Here is a 17326-nt window from a genome sequence, read left to right on the forward strand (position 1 = left end):
GAGAATCCGTGGTAACAAAGTGTGGGGCTGGATGAACACAGCAGGCCAAGCAGCATCTCCGGAAGCTGTCTGATGAAGGGTCTAGGCCCGAAACGTCAGCTTTTGTGCTCCTGAGATGCTGCTTGGCCTGCTGTGTTCATCCAGCCTCACATTTTATTATGTAGGTTAGGTGTGTTGGCTGTGGGGGTGTTGCAAGGTTGGGTCTGGGTGAGGTGTTCTTCAGACTTGTTGGGCCAAATATCCTGTTTCCACATTGTAGGGATTCTAATTCTATCCCTCTGAAAGACTGACTCACCAACAGTGTAGCAGTGCTGCACTGTTGGAGTTATGCTCTCTCAGGTACAATGCTACACAACGATGCTGTCCTTCCTCAGAGGGGATTGCCAATTGTCCCTGGGCTTCTGTTTTTGAGTGGAACAGGGGTTCACCCCCTTGGTCTATGACAATGTTGAATTCAACAATCAACATCACTAAAAAAATTATATAAACATGAGCACGTCATTGTTTTCGGACTTTGCTGTGCACAAATTGCCTTCATGATTCCTTACATCGCAGCAGGAGTTAACAGTATTGTTAAAAGTATTTCAGTGGCTGCTAAGTGTTTTGAAATAGCATCAGGATGAAAGAGGCACCTTAAAAAATTAGCTCTTTTGCTGTTTGCCAGCATTCCTTAATTCCAAACTCTGTCTTTTTCCCTCCCTTCCCTCTTCTGACCCTTACATATCTCCTTGCTCCTCACTACCACCTTCTGTCTGTCTCTGCCTCCCACTCTCACCATCTCTGAGTTCCTGATATCCCGGTCTGTTCTCACTGGATATGAATGACTCAGCCTCCCCCTCTCTCCCATCTCCCAGAAGGAAACAAATTCATTGATAGTGAGGAGGAAACAAACATTGCAATATAAAAGGGATGAATTAACCTAAAAATAACCTACTCTGAAATCTCACCACCTTTTTCCTGTGTCTACAGCAACCTGTTTAAGTGACAGGATATTGGAGTTAAACTGTCTAACTTTGTGTCTCAAGGTTTTAGAAGCTTATGCAGGTTTACATAATTCTGTAAATAAATGTGCAGTTGTGGGTTGATGTTTGAAATCAACAGCAAAAGGAACGCTGGGATTTTGCTGAAGGGAAATAGTTAGATTTAGGCTGCAGCCTGCATCCTGGCATTGCCATGATGATGGTGCTAAGCAGCCACGTTTGCCCTGGGCCCGCAGTTTGGGCCATGAAGGATGGTGGGTGTGTGCAGCAACAAAGGGCATTCTGGGGCATTATCAGCCTCAGTACCCCTCATCCAGCCACCCCCACAGATAACATTGTGTCCCAACATCGTCTCCTTTCCTGATTCTCAGCAGGAACCAGTTCTCTATCAAATCATCACAAAATCCACTGAGGATCCACTGATCTCAGGGGAGTGTTAAAGTTGTAGTGCTTTACAGCTGGGAAAGATGCTCTTCAGCCCATTGTGTCCATGCCAGCCATTCATCTATTGACATTTCGTTTCCCAGTATGGGATAGTGAGAAAGGCAATCAGACTGTCACAGCATCATTATTCTCTTAGAAAGGTCCAAACTACTTATCAGCCAATAAATTACAGGTTTGAGTCATGATAATGTTGTTGAGCTAATAATCCAGAAGCCTCTGTCAATGTTCCCAGTTCACGGGTTCAAATACCAGTTGGTGAAACTTGAATTTAATTTATAAAAAACCTAGCCCCTTAACATCCATGAATCCACATTATCACAATACCCTGGACTTAAGGCAACCAACCATCCTTACCTGGTCTGACCTACATGTGACTCCAGACCCATAGTGTGGTTGGTATTTACTGACCTCTGGCTCAACCAGTGATGCCCACATGCCATGAATAAATTAAAAATTACTTACTTTAGGCGTAATCACATCACGAGCTCGGACTTTTCTCTCTGGAGAGAAAGAGGAAGAGAGGTGACCTGATCGAGGTGTATAAGATAATGAGAGGCATGGATAGAGTCGATAGCCAGAGACTTTTCCCCAGGGCAGGATTGACTACCACGAGGGGTCATAGTTTTAAGGTGCTAGGAGGAAGGTATAGAGGAGACATCAGAGGGAGGTTCTTCACCCAGAGAGTTGTGAGCGCATGGAATAGTTTGCCAGTGGTAGTCATGGAAGCGGAGTCATTAGTGACATTTAAGCAACTGTTGGACATGCACATGGACAGCAGTGAATTGAGGGGAATGTAGGTTAGGTTATTTTATTTTTGGATTAGGATTATTCCACGGCACAACATCGTGGGCCGAAGGGCCTGTACTGCGCTGTACTTTTCTATGTTCTATCTTCTACAACAGCACTATCCCACAGTGAGAACAACATCTGTGATATTGTCGTTTTAGACATTTATACTCCATAACCGTGTGGAGGCCAACATAGGTTATTTTGTCAGTGTCTGGAGATATTTTAAATCTATTTCAGTGGGCAAATGGAGCAACAGTTCAATATCTCATTGGAAAGACAATGAAACTAACATAGAAGCAACATGTCAGAACTGACCCACTAACAGTGCAACGATTCTCAGCACTCTCAGAACTGACACCGTGGCACTCCCTCAGCACTGACCCTCCAACAGTGCGGCACCTCCCTCAGCACTGACCCGCCGACAGTGCCCACTCCCTCAGCACTGACCCTCCGACAGTGCCCACTCCTTCAGCACTGACTCTCCGACAGTGCCCACTCCCTCAGCACTGACCCTCCGACAGTGCCCACTCCTTCAGCACTGAGCCTCCGACAGTGCCCACTCCCTCAGCACTGACCCTCCGACAGTGCCCACTCCCTCAGCACTGACCCTCCAACAGTGCGGCGCTCCCTCGGCACTGACCCTCCAACAGTGCGGCGCTCCCTCGGATCTCCAATGGGAGTATGACGTCTGGTTTTGAGACTGAAGTGTGTGACTCTGTGAGGACAGGTTGAAGCAAAGCTATAAATCAGTGTGACACTCCATCTCTGGGATATTCAAAGTGTTCCTGGCCCTGGCTAACAAACTGTCATTTCTGCTCACTTTCCCCTCTCACTGACACTGCTCCCGCGCAGTGATTCAGCTGCTCCTGCCTGTCCCAGAATAAGTGATCACTCTCACATGCCCAAACAAGTTTCACTTTTTTATATAGTGTCTGGTCCCAAACCTTCATCATAGAATTGTCAAATCCAAAAGCCAAAAGGAGGCCTTTCAGTTCACCTTGCCAATTCTTTCACAGAACTTTCCAATCAGTCTGCCTATGCCCTGATATCTCCTCAGAGCTCTGGAAATTTCACTTGTCCAGTACATTTCTCACCCTCTTTCAAAACTTTACATTGATTCTGCACCATGTCAGGTCGCACTTACTGAATCAGACCAACTCACTGCCTCAAAAATGCTCGTTCAATCTCAATTCTAGTTCTTTTGTCATCAAACATAAATTAACTGCCAGTGCACCATCCACGAACAGAGTTTCCTCGAAATGCATTTTATGAAACCCCAGTGTCAGTCCGATTCTATCAGAGCCGTACCCCAGTGAGAGTCAGTGTGTGTGGGACTGTACCCCAGTGAGAGTCAGTGTGTGTGGGACTGTACTCCAGTGAGAGTCAGTGTGTGTGGGACTGTACCCCAGTGAGGGTCAGTGTGTGTGGGACTGTACCCCAGTGAGAGTCAGTGTGTGTGGGACTGTACCCCAGTGAGAGTCAGTGTGTGTGTGACTGTACCCCAGTGAGAGTCGGTGTGTGTGGGAGCCGTACCCCAGTGAGAGTCGGTGTGCGTGGGACCATACCCCAGTGAGAGTCAGTGTGTGTGGGAGCTGTACCCCAGTGAGAGTCAGTGTGTATGGGAGCTGTACCCCAGTGAGAGTCAGTGTGTGTGGGCCTGTACCCCAGTGAGAGGCATTAGAAGGCTTCAAGGCAGAGATCGACACATTCTTGATCTCACAAGGAATCAAGGGCTACAGGGAGAGTGCAGGGAAGTGGTGTTGAAATGCCCATCAGCCATGATTTAAATGGCAGAGTGGACTTGATGGGCCGAATGGCCTTACTTCCACTCCTATGTCTTATGGTCTTATGGAGAGTCAGTGTGTGCGGGACTGTACTCCAGTGCGAGTCAGTGTGTGTGGGACTGTACTCCAGTGAGAGTCAATGTGTGTGGGAACTGTACCCCAGTAAGAGTCAGTGTGTGTTGGACTGTACCCCAGTGACAGACAGTGTGTATGGAAACTGTACCCCAGTGAGAGTCAGTGTGTGTGGGAGCCCATAACCCAGTGAGAGTTAGTGTGTGTGGGACTGTACCCCAGTGAGAGTCAGTGTGGGTGGGGGACTGTACCCCAGTGAGAGTCACTGTGTGTGGGAGCCATACCCCAGTGAGAAACTGTGTGTGTGGGACTGTACCCCAGTGAGAGTCAGTGTGTGGGACTGTGCCTCAGTGGGTGTCAGTGTGTGTGGGACTGTACCCTAGTGAGAGTCAGTGTGTGTGGGGCTGTACCCCAGTTACAGTCAATGTGTGTGGGACTGTACCCCAGTGAGAGTCAGTGTGTGTGGGACTGTACCCCAGTGAGAGTCAGTGTGTGTGGGGCTGTACCCCAGTGAGAGTCAGTGTGTGTGGGACTGTAACCCAGTGAGAGTCAGTGTGTGTGGGACTGTACCCCAGTGAGAGTCAGTGTGTGTGGGAGCTGTACCCCAGTGAGAGTCAGTGTGTGTGGGACTGTACCCCAGTTACAGTCAATGTGTGTGGGACTGTACCCCAGTGAGAGTCAGTGTGTGGGGGGCTGTATCCCAGTGAGAGTCAGTGTGTGTGGGGCTGTACCCCAGTTAGAGTCAGTGTGTGTGGGACTGTACCCCAGTTAGAGTCAGTGTGTGTGGAACTCTATCCCAGTGACAGTCAGTGTGTGTGGGACTGTACCCCAGTGAGAGTCAGTGTGTATGGGAGCTGTACCCCAGTTAGAGTCAGTGTGTGTGGGACTGTACCCCAGTTAGAGTCAGTGTGTGTGGAACTCTATCCCAGTGACAGTCAGTGTGTGTGGGAGTTCACACCGCAGTGAGAGTCAGTGTATGTCTCGGTTTTAGAAAGCGAGAAGTGTGTAACAAGGCGAAGTGTTTCTCTGAGCCATTGATGTGTTCATAAGTCGTGGGTGTGAATGAGTTGAAAGTTTGTGAAAGAATGTTAAGGTGTAAGCAGCGTTTGAAGATCAGTGAGGATGGAATTTGGGCATTTGATGTTAACTTGCCTCAAAAGTGACTAATGAAAAGATCAAAACAGTTCTAATTATTTGCACCAAACACCTTGGGATTTAAGAACTCGCAAAGAAACAAGGCAGAGTTAAACATGTTTTTTATCAATCTGTGTCGTGCCTTCAGTGTGACTTCCTGTTGATTTGTCCTCTCAGAGGCCGCAGTGTTTCAGGCCGACTGTCTCGTTGCAGACGTCATTGCTCCAATTCTGATCTTAATATTAACAACAAGCCCTCGCCCCTGAAAAGGTTATTCTAACATCTGCAATACCCCTCCCCCAAGGGATTGAACGGCATTTTCTAACATTTACCCTCGTTTAAATTGTTCGGGGAATCTTGGTTCGGTTTTAAGGTTAATCAGTTATTTGGATTTCTTTCATTTCAACAACTTCTGTCTATGAACTCCACGCACTGTTCTGTTGCCCACGCCAGTCTCGGTGTCTGGTTTCGTTGGTTTTGCTTTTAGTATAGTTGATTAATACTCTGCGATTAACAGTTACTGTAACACCATGCTTCCCCCCACAACCTTTACCGCTCCCTTTGCATTTTGCTCTGTGACACCTGTGATCTCTAATCTTCTTCACCGTCTCACCTTCCCTCCTGTTCCACCGGCTCCTTTCACCGTTTTCTCCAGAATGAAACCCATCACTTCTGCTCGTCTCCTTCTCGTTCTGAAGCACAGCCGTACCTTACTCGAATGTTACTGCCGTGTCTCCGTCAAGGCTGTTAAATCAGCGAGATTTCTTCAGCGCTTTCTGTTTTTTTTAAATTTAATCATGTTTCTCTTGCTCTGTTTCCCTGTCACCCCCTTACATTAATCGAGACTAAGTTCAGCAACATGTTGATTTTAACATTTGTGTCCCTGTTCTCAAATCTTGCAGAATAGTTATTAAAAGAAACATGATAGATGGATAATTCTTTCCACTTGTTGAAGGTTCTACAGCTAGGGGTATAGTCTGAGAACCAGGGCCAGACGGTTCAGGAGAGACGTTAGGAAGCACTCCCCCACATACAGGGTAGTAGAAGTTTAAGATTATCTTCCACAAATGGCAGTGCGCGCTCCATCTCAGATAGGAAATTTTTTGTTAAACAAATGTATTAACGGATATGGGCCAAAGGTGGGTGTATGGAGTTAGGCCACAGATCAGCCATGATCTCATTGAATGGTAGAACCGGCTTGAGGCGCCGAATGGCCTCTTCCTGTTCCTATGTTGTGTATCTCGGTACCTGGTTCCAACGTCAGTCCTTTGGGATTTCTGCCCTAATCCTTATTGCTTCAGCATTCTTCATTTTATTCACTCTACTATTAGCGATAGCATCTTGAATTGCCTGGGCCCAAAGCAGAATTCTATCATTAGATACTTCTCCCGCTCATTTTGCAACTTAAAACAGACCTCTTTGACAAACTTTGGATTAATTGCCCTCACATATCCTACGTAGCTCCATTTGAGATGTCTCTGATCCACACGTGTGCCTTTGGGACTTTTTTTACCACATTAAAGTTGCTTGATACACACACACTGTTTTTCTATCTTGTGCTGTGGGTTGGTTTATGGTGATCACAGGTTTGTGGGAGGGGGTGGGGGCGTATGTCAGAAGCTGTAATCCTGAGGAGTTGAGAGTGGGTTTGGATGTGGAGTGGGATTCCCACGCAGTTTGATGTTTGCAGAGGTCAAAGTACAGGAACTGAGGGAAACCAAAGCAGGAAAGTCAAGACAACAAAAAGGTGCCGAGGGCCAGAATCAATGCTACTGTCAAATCAACACATCCTCGGCTTTCCATCAAATTGTTTTATCTGGCTGATACCTTGAACTGTAATTCAACCCAAGAAGCAAGCTCTCAGAGAAATGGTTACCAGCTTGTTCTGTGATAACTGAGGTGGACCTTTACTAACCAACAGAGTCAGTTTTTGCCCATCACTGCAGCCTCAAGCTTTATTCCAGCCCTCAAACTGATCGCTGCGGATCTGTGCATCAACTCTACACCTCCCCACCCCCACAATCAAGTCTTCACTCTCTTTCTCTTGAACCCCACATGCCTTGATGTCTCAACAAAGAACTGACAATCTCACTCTTGAAAGCTATAATTAACCAAAAAGCTCAAGAGACATTTGGGGACAATGACGATTTCCCATTTCCCCAATACTTCCCAATGCCAGCCTGAATGAATGATAATGGGAACTGCAGATGCTGGAGAATCCAAGATAATAAAGTGTGAACCTGGATGAATACAGCAGGCCAAGCAGCATCTCAGGAGCACGGGGTGGGGCGGAGATTTTGAAGCTGGTGGAGTCCACATAATCTCCCTTTCCCCCACCGCATCCCAAAACCAGCCCAGTTCGTCCCCTCCCCCCACTGCATCCCAAAACCAGCCCAGTTCGTCCCCTCCCCCCACTGCATCACACAACCAGCCCAGCTCTTCCCCTCCCCCCACTTCAACCCAAAACCAGCCCAGCTCATCCCCTCCCCCCACTGTATCCCAAAACCAGCCCAGCCTGTCTCTGCCTCCCTAACCTGTTCTTCCTCTCACCCATCCCTTCCTCCCACCCCAAGCCGCACCTCCATTTCCTACCTACTAACCTCATCCCACCTCCTTGACCTGTCCGTCTTCCCTGGACTGACCTATCCCCTCCCTACCTCCCCACCTATACTCTCCTCTCCACCTATCTTCTTTTCTCTCCATTTTCGGTCCACCTCCCCCTCTCTCCCTATTTATTCCAGAACCCTCACCCCATCCCCCTCTCTGATGAAGGGTCTAGGCCCGAAACGTCAGCTTTTGTGCTCCTGAGATGCTGCTTGGCCTGCTGTGTTCATCCAGCTCCACACTTTATTAACCCGCGTGAATGTGCTGGTTCTAATTGTAAAGTTCTGCCCCTTTGTTCTGTGCTCACTATCCCCCAGAGCAGTATTAGTTAGGCCAACCACCATAAAATCTGGTTTCCAACACAAGAATATCAGACCTAAGTAAAGAAGTTGGCCAAGCAGCCCTTCCTGCCTGCTCTTCTATTCTATAAGATTCTGCCTGATCTGGTTATGGTCTCAGATCCTCTAATCTGCCTGCCCCCCACAATCCTCAAGCAGCTATCTAACTGAGCCTTGAAGACCCATCCTTCAGTCCACACAGGGTAAGACAATTCCACATGCTGCTGGCCATCAGAGAGAAAACAATTTTTGTCTTTGTCTTATAAAGCAAAACATGTGGAGACATCTCCTCAATATCCATTTTGTTCAGTCTCCTCAAGATCTTATGCATGAATAAGATCAGCCCTCGTTCTTCTAAACTCTGATGGGTACAGTCTCAACTTGTTCAACCTTATCTCATAAAACAAACTGTGCTTCTCAGAATAACATAAAGCACTATTGAGTCCTCTTCTGCTAAAACTGCTCATTATATCTGGGGGGCTGCTGGAATGCAAGCTGACCACATTTTCTTTGCCCCTGCCCCCTCTAACAGGAAGAGGACTCCTTCTTCCTTTGTCATCAGTCAGCTGCCTTTGCTACATCCCTCCCTTCCCTGAGACCAGTGGGAACAAACTACCTTGGGTTTCCACCTGACACATGTTCATCTCTATCTGCATCTACCCTCCAGCCCACTCAGCTCATCTCAACAGTGAGAACCTTCATCTAATTCCCACTAAACTGTAGACCAATCAACCAGCTCTCCTGGTCCCTGTCTTCACCAATATTTCCAATCACTCTCCATCTTCAGATAGCTCTCTTCTTAAATTTGCCAGTACCACCTTCTCCTCATACATCACCCTGGTGTCTGATGTCCTTGGGAATCATAGAATCATAAAATCCCTACAGTGTGGAAACAGGCCCTTCTTCCCAACAAGTGCACACTGAACCTCAGAGCATCCCATCCAGCCCATCCCCCGATAACCCACCTAATCTACACCTTCCTGAACATAACGGGGAATTTAGCATGGCCAATCCACCTAACCTGCACATCTTTGGACTGTGGGAGGAAACCGGAGCACCCAGAGGAAACCCACGCAGACAGGGAGAATGTGCAAACTCTGCACAGACAGTCAACCGAAGGTGGGAATGCCTTTCCAATCTCCAACCTCACGACCCCATCCTCAGTCCCCGAATATGTTGTTACCTCGCAATTCCCCCAAACTCCTCATTTAATTGTCTCCCATCGGGTTTCTGGCTCTGTCACACTGAGACAACTCCAACTCATTCCTGACCAGTCTCTCACCTTCTACCCCCGCTTCAACCATATTTCTACTGGCCATATCTTTGCATCAAGACCCTATTTGGCTTTTATTCCTGTTCACACTGAACCCCAATGCCCATGACCCATCAACCCATGGCCTAATTTTCAAATTTTCTGACTTGTTTTCAAATCCTTCTACAGCACTGTCTCTCCCTATCTCTGCAACCTCCTCTAGCCCCTACAGCCCTCCCTACCTTTGTAATCTCCTCCAGTGCCTACGTAGCTCTCTGTCTCTGCAACCTCCTCCAGCCTGTATACCTCTCTCTGTCTCTGTCACCTTTCTCCAGCTGCTACATGCTCTGAGGTCTCTGTGCAGTCCTGATTCTAACCTCTTGAACATCCAAATTTTTGTCACTGCACCATCGGTGGCCACACCTTCAGTCTCCTGGGGCTGAACTTGGGAATTCCTTCTATATCTCAACCTTGATTTAAGGATCCCCTTAAAACCTAGCTGTTTCATCAAGCTATCAGAGATCATGGGAACTGCAGATGCTGGAGAATCCAAGATAATAAAGTGTGAAGCTGGATGAACACAGCAGGACTTCAGAAGGGTCTAGGCCCGAAACGTCAGCTTTTGTGCTCCTGAGATGCTGCTTGGCCTGCTGTGTTCATCCAGCTTCACACTTTATTATCTCTGTTTCATCAAGCTATTGGTTATCTGCTCTAATATCACCTTCTCTGATTCATTCTGGTGAAGCTCCTGTCATGACCATAAAAGATGCCACATGAACGTGAGTTGCTGTACAACAAATGCTGGCCCAGCCAAAGATGCCCGTGTCCAGTGGGAGCAATAGAGGAAGCAGAGATATTGATGGGGTTTGGGGTGATGATCAGACCCATCATACAGAACTTGAGAATTATTTTGAGCCAAATTTCACTGAATGAGCATCAGGGAGAATTCTTTATGGAGTGAATCATTGTGATCTGGGATGTGCTGCCTGAGAAGGCAACTGGGAGTAGATATAACAGGAATTTTCCCAAGGGATTTGGAGAAATACTTGAGAAGGAGAAATTCCAGAGCACTAGGACAAAAGGTCAGGCGGATTGTGACTATTCAATATGTCTTTCACACAGCCAGCAAAGGCAGGAAGAAACAAATGGCCCCTCATAGGTTGTAAGATTCAATGATTCTCAGCATGTCCTAATTCACTACATTAATGGGTGCATTCCCCATTGCAATGCCGATACCAATCAGAGTCTACTTGCCAACTTACTCTCCTCTAATGCAGTATAAATGCTGGTATTCCCTAAATTTGATATTTTTACAAGATGTCCCGATGAATACAAGAAGGAAGGCTTCAATAAAATGTAGAGATAACAAAGTGTGGAGCTGGATGAACACAGCAGGCCAAGCAGCATCTCAGGAGCACAAAAGCTGATGGTTCAGGCCTAGACCCTTCATCAGAGAGGGGGATGGGGAGAGGGTTCTGAAATAAATAGGGAGAGAGGGGGAGGTGGATCGAAGATGGACAGAGGAGAAGATAGGTGGAGAGGAGAGAATAGGTGGGGAGGTAGGGAGGGGATAGGTCAGTCCAGGGAGGATGGACAGGTCAAGGGGGCGGGATGAGGTTAGTAGGTAGGAATGGGGGTGCGGCTTCAGGTGGGAGGAGGGGATAGGTGGGAAGAAGAACAGGTTAGGGAGGCGGGGACAAGCTGGGCTGGTTTTGGGATGCAGTGGGAGAGGGGAGATTTTGAAGCTTGTGAAGTCCACATTGATACCATTGGGCTGCAGGGTTCCCAAGCGGAATATGAGTTGCTGTTCCTGCAACCTTCAGGTGGCATCATTGTGGCACTGCAGGAGGCCCATGATGGACATGTCATCTAAAGAATGGGAGGGGGAGTTGAAATGGTTTGCGACTGGGAGGTGCAGTTGTTTATTGCGAACCGAGCGGAGGTGTTCTGCAAAGCGATCCCCAAGCCTCCGCTTGGTTTCCCCAATGTAGAGGGAGCCACACCATGTACAACGGATGCAGTATACCACATTGGCGGATGTGCAGGTGAACATCTGCTTAATATGGAAAGTCATCTTGGGGCCTGGGATGGGGGTGAGGGAGGAGGTGTCTTTTTGGCAAGGCAATGTATATTATAACAGTTACATGTTACAGAATATCACACTGTGTATTGTTGGACATTACCGTGACGGAATTGTCACCGAACCAGTAATCTAGAGCCCCAGGCCAATGTTCTGTGGACATGGGTTTAAATCTCAGCATGACAGGTGGTGAAGTTTAAATCCCATGAAGTAATCTATAATTAATTAGTCGAATGCTGCCCATTGTTGCTTTTTGCAAAATCTCCTTTTGGGAAATCATTCACATCCTATATCGAAAAAACCTGCCTAATGTAATAACATACCATGTGTTACTAGGTATAACACTGTATAGAAACATAGAAGATGGAGTCATAGAGTCATACAGCACAGAAACAGACTGTTCAATCCATTCATGCTGACCCAGATATCCTAAATTAACCTAGTCCTCTTTGCCAACATGTGGCCCATATCCCTCTAAACCCTTCCTATTCATGTCCCCATCCAGATGCCTTTTAAATGCTGTAATTGTACCAGCCTCCCCCACTTCCTCTGGCAGCTCATTCCGTACACATCCCACCCTCTGCATGAAAAAGTTGCCCTTTAGGTCCCTTTTAAATCTATCCCCTCTCACTTTAAACCCCTCTAGTTTTGGACTCCCCCACTCTGAGGAAAAGACTTTGGCTATTCACCCTACCCATGCCTCTCATGATTTTATAAACCTCTATAAGGTCACCCGTCAGCCCTTGATGCTTCAGGGAAAAATGGAGCAGGAGTAGACTATTCCACACCTCGATACTGCTCTCCCAGTCAAAACGATCATTGGGCTCAATACACTCGTCCTTCCCTCCCCCATTTCCCATGATCACTTTAGCCACAAGAGCTATTTCTACCTCTTGAAAACACATCACGTTTTGACCTCAGCTGCTTTCCATGAGAGTGAATTCCACAGGCTCACCACATCTGGATAAAGACATTTCTCCTCATCTCAGTCCTAAAAGGGTTACCTCTTATCCTTAAACTATGACCCCCGGTTCTGGACTCCCCCCACCATCATGAACATCCCCCCTACATTTACTGTACAAACACTATTATATAGTAGACAAGGTGGCCCTATATAGGCTACAGTGTATAGTATTATATGAAATAATTTTATTGTATGAGTTATTGTTTGCGACAAGGCTTTTTGGTGAGTTTCATGTGTTTTTGCAATGGAGAGAGTGCTGACTCTGTCTGGTTGACAGGTGTCCTGCCAGGAAGTGCAGATTGGAAGATGGGTCACAATGGTCCTGGTGTCTGTTTCCTGTTGTGTTGCTCTTGAACTTTGCCATGTCTTCCTGAACAAATCATTAACCCTCAGATTACTGAACTTCCCCAACTGGCTCACCTGTAAATCATAGAATCTTACAGCCTCAGCGAGCCTTCCTGCATCTGCAGGCTGAGTGAAAGGTGTATCAAATCATTGCAATCCTCCTGCCCTTCTCCCAGTGCCCTGCAATTTCTCCTTTTCAAGTATCTCTGTAATTCCCTTTGTAAGTTCCTGTTGAATCTCCTTCTACCACACCACAATGACAGTTAACAGTTAGGTTTTGTTCACATCTTAAACCAGATTGACTCTGATTTGGCTGGGGATCACCATGAGAAAGGAACCAGTGAATGGCTGTCACCTATTTTGTTGAATTATAACAAGTGCAGTGTGTGTATACTTGTCCTTTCTGTCTGTAAAGGATAGGGCCTTGTGTATTAGCATATGAAGATTCCAGTATACACAAGAGATCCACACTGTGAGCCTGACTGACAGTCAGCAAAATTCCTCACACATCACAATCATCAAACAAACTTTGTCCAATCGCAGAATCACATCACATATTAATCACTGTGAGATGTGTGCCTTACAAGCACTAGCCACTGGCTGTTGCAAACAGCAGAAGGGACAAAGGGTGTGCTTTTTGATATAATTTGCCAGCCTTTGGGATGTATGGTCTATATACTAGCAACACAACGGCATTGAAATTCAAATAGCACATTGCTCATTGTGTGAAAGGCAGACTCATTTTGAATGATGGCAGTATCCTGTTATTGAAGTTACTGCAGAGCTAGCTTCATCTGTTGCGTAGACAGTGAACCCTTGAATATGTGCCTAGCTGATCTAGTGCCCACATATCATGGAATTCCAAATGAATCTTCCAATTTTCACAGGAAAATGAATGCTTGGCAGTATTGTGAATACTTAAGGCCTACCTAGGCACACATAGGTGTCCAAAGGGGGTCAAGTGTGATGGGCAATAGGCAGGAGAATGGGCTGACAAACACGTAAGCCATGATGAAATGGTGGAGCAGACTCATGCGATCTGCAATGTTACCTGTATGCCTCTAAGTGTTTTTGATCTGTACACCCTTTGCTTGCTGTGATCTGCCTGCACCACACGTAAACAAGGCTTTTCACTGTATTTCAGTACACGTGACAATAAAATCAAAATCAAATCAAATCATAGGGCCGAATGGCCTAATTACTCCTATGTCTTAAATTTTACATTCTTATGGTATATCAACAAACTCAACAAAATGACCAGAATAATCATTTATAACAAACGTAACCATATCAATAAAAGCATGCCATTTTTAACGTCAGGTCCAAAATTGTGACCACTGGAGCTGTCACTCAGGATGACAGCTTGATTTGAAAGCAAGCCAAAAAGGAATTTTCTGAACTTGTATAAGAGTGATGAGCTGCTAAGTATAGTTATGACAGAGCTCATATTCATAGTCTACGACACACCACAGCGCTATCCTTTACTTTCTAACTTAGCTATGACTGGTTCATGGACTGGCCAAAGTTCTGAAGAGTCATTCCAGACTCAAAACATTAACTCTGTGTCTCCTTTCACTGATGGTGTCTGACCAGCTGAGTTTCTCCTGCAATTTCTGTGTTTGTTCCAGATCTGTGGTGTTTTTTTTACAAGTGTAAGTTTACGTTTCTTCACATTTGCAAAGACTATACAGGACTTGCAAGATTTAAAGCAAGGCAATGTCTATGCACTCATTTAGATGTTGCTAATCCACCTCGTAGCACTCAGGGATGCTATAACTGCACTATACCACAGCGATCTAGACCCGTCATTGTTTTGTGAATCAGTATTCATTGAACTTAGAAACTCAATACCTCACTCAGTTGAGTTCAGTTTTAAAGACACCAAAGTACATCCAAATAGATAATGTTGCCATGGGATCCCTGTTAAGTTTAACTCAGGCAAACATCATTGTTGTATTCCATGAGAAACAAGTCTTGGTTGGAATGACACTTAATCATTGAGTTATAGAGAGGTCCTTCAGCCCATCGAGTTGGTACCAGTCAAAAACAATCACTGAATTATTCTAATCACATTTTCCAGCCCTTGGCCCATGTATCTCTTAGCATCACACATGTATATCTAAATACTTTTTCAACATGATGACTGTTTCTGCCTCTGCCACTCTTATAGGCAGTCAGTTCCAGACACCTACTACCCTCTGGGTGAAAAGATTTTTCTCTCATCTCCTCTAAACCTCTTGCTCCTTGCCTTCAATCTATGTTCCTGGTCATTGATTCCTCAATTAAGGGGAAACATTTCTTCCTGTCTACCCTATCACTGTTCCTCATATTTTTATCCATTTCAATCGTGCCTCCTTCTCAATCTCCTCTGCTGTAAGGAAAAATAACCACAGTCTGTCCAAATTCTCTTCATCACTGAAACTCTCCAGCCCACGCAACATCCTGGTAAATCCCCCTCCGCACCTTCCCAAGTGCTATCACATCGCTTCTATAGTGTGGATTCCAGGACGAAGTTGAGGTGAGAGTGATAGTCCTTGACATCAAGGCCACATGCGACTGAGTGTGTCATCAAGGAGCCCTAGCAAAAACGGGAATCAATGGGTATTGGGGGCAAACTCTCTGCTGGTAGGAGTCATACCTGACACATAGGAAGATGGTTGTGTTTGTTGGTGGTCCGTCATCTCAGCTCCAGGACATCTCTGCAAGTTCCTCAGGGTAATGTCCATCTTCAGCTGCTTCATCAATGGCCTTCCCTCCAGTGGTGGGGATGTTCGCCGATGATTGCACAATGATCAGCACCATTCGTGACTCCTCAGATACTGAAGCAATCCATGTTCAAACCCAACAGGGTCTGACACATAGCAGCTAACATTTGCGCTACACAAATGCCAGACTATGACCATCACCTATAAGAAATAATCTAATCACTATCCTTTGACGTTCAATGGTGTTAACACCAATGAATCACTCCACTATCAACATCCTTGGTGTTACCAATGACCAGAAGCTACAAGTAGACTTGCCACATTAACACAGTGGCTACAAGAGCTGGGAATACGGCTACAAGTAACTCACCTCTTGACTCCCCAAAGCCTGTCCACAATCTACAAGGCACAAGTCAGGAGTGTGATGGAGTACCCCCCACTTGCCTGGATGGGTGCAGCCCCAGCAACACTCAAAAAGCTTGACACCATCCAGGACAAAGCAGCCGCACATCCACAAACGTCCCACTCCCTCCATCACTGACGCTCAGTAGCAGCAGTGTGTACTATCTACAAGATGCACTGAGGAAATTCAACAAAGATCCTCAGGCAGCACCTTCCAAACTCACAACCACTTCCATCTAGAAGGACAAGGGCAGCAGATACATGGGAACTCCACTCCCTGCAAGTTCCCCTCCAAGCCACTCAGCATCCTGACTTGGAAATATATCCCTGTTCCTTCACTATCTCTGGGTCAAAATCCTGGAATTCCCTCCCTGAGGGTATTTTGAGTCTACAGCATATTAACTGCAGCAGTTCAAGATCGCAGTTCACCACCACCTTTTCAAAGGGCAATAAACGCTGGCTCAGCCAGTGGCACCAATATCCTAAGGGTGAATAAATATAAATAAATTGCCCTGTTTATCCTGCCCAAGTGCATCACCTCAAACTTACCAGATTGAATTCCATTAGTCACTCATCAGTCCATTTGACCAGCCTGTCTGTACCTTCCTGTAATCTGAGGCTACTATCCTTACGATTTACCACTCAGCCATTTTTTAAGTATCATCTGTGAACTTACTGATCACCCCTCCTACATCAAGTCTGAATCATTGATATAAATCACAAACAACAAGGGCCCCAACACTGACTCTTGGGTGACCCCAATAGATACAGGCTTCCAGTCACAAAAATACCTCTCGACCATTACCCTCTGACGCTGCCCCTTGGCCAAATCTGGATCCAATTTGCTAAAATGCCATGAATACCACGGTCTCTTACTGTTGCTATCAGTTTTCCATGAGGGACTTTATCAAAAGCCTTGCTGAAGTCCAAGTAGACTACATCAAAAACATTACCTCATCGACACGCCTGGCTCTCCTACTTATCCTTTATATGCTTGTAAAATAATTTGGGATTCTCCTTTTGTTTGTCTACCATTATCTTTTGTATATTCCCTTTTAACTGTCCTAATTTTCTTTTTAAGTTTCCTGTTCCACATTCTATACTCCTCTAGGGCCTTCTGTTGTTTTGAGCCCTTGGTCTATGCCAGAAACCTTCCTTTCTCGCTCAGTCTGTATCCCTCAGTATCCAGGATTCACAAGAGTTGTTGGTCTCACTCTTTGACTTTACTGAGACATATTGGCCCTAACAACCTACCCGTGGTATATCTCCGATACATTTTTATATTTGAATTCCCCACAGCAGCTTTTGAGAATTTCCTACCATGTCCTCATGGACTCCATTTGACGTTCAAATTCATGTTTGGAACCAAGCTGTCAGAGAGCTCCATTCCCTCAATGTCTGGTTAATAAATTGGCTGAGATCCTGTGTAACCT

The sequence above is a fragment of the Stegostoma tigrinum genome, chromosome 29 (assembly GCF_030684315.1).
Source record: "Stegostoma tigrinum isolate sSteTig4 chromosome 29, sSteTig4.hap1, whole genome shotgun sequence".
Taxonomy (NCBI): domain Eukaryota; kingdom Metazoa; phylum Chordata; class Chondrichthyes; order Orectolobiformes; family Stegostomatidae; genus Stegostoma; species Stegostoma tigrinum.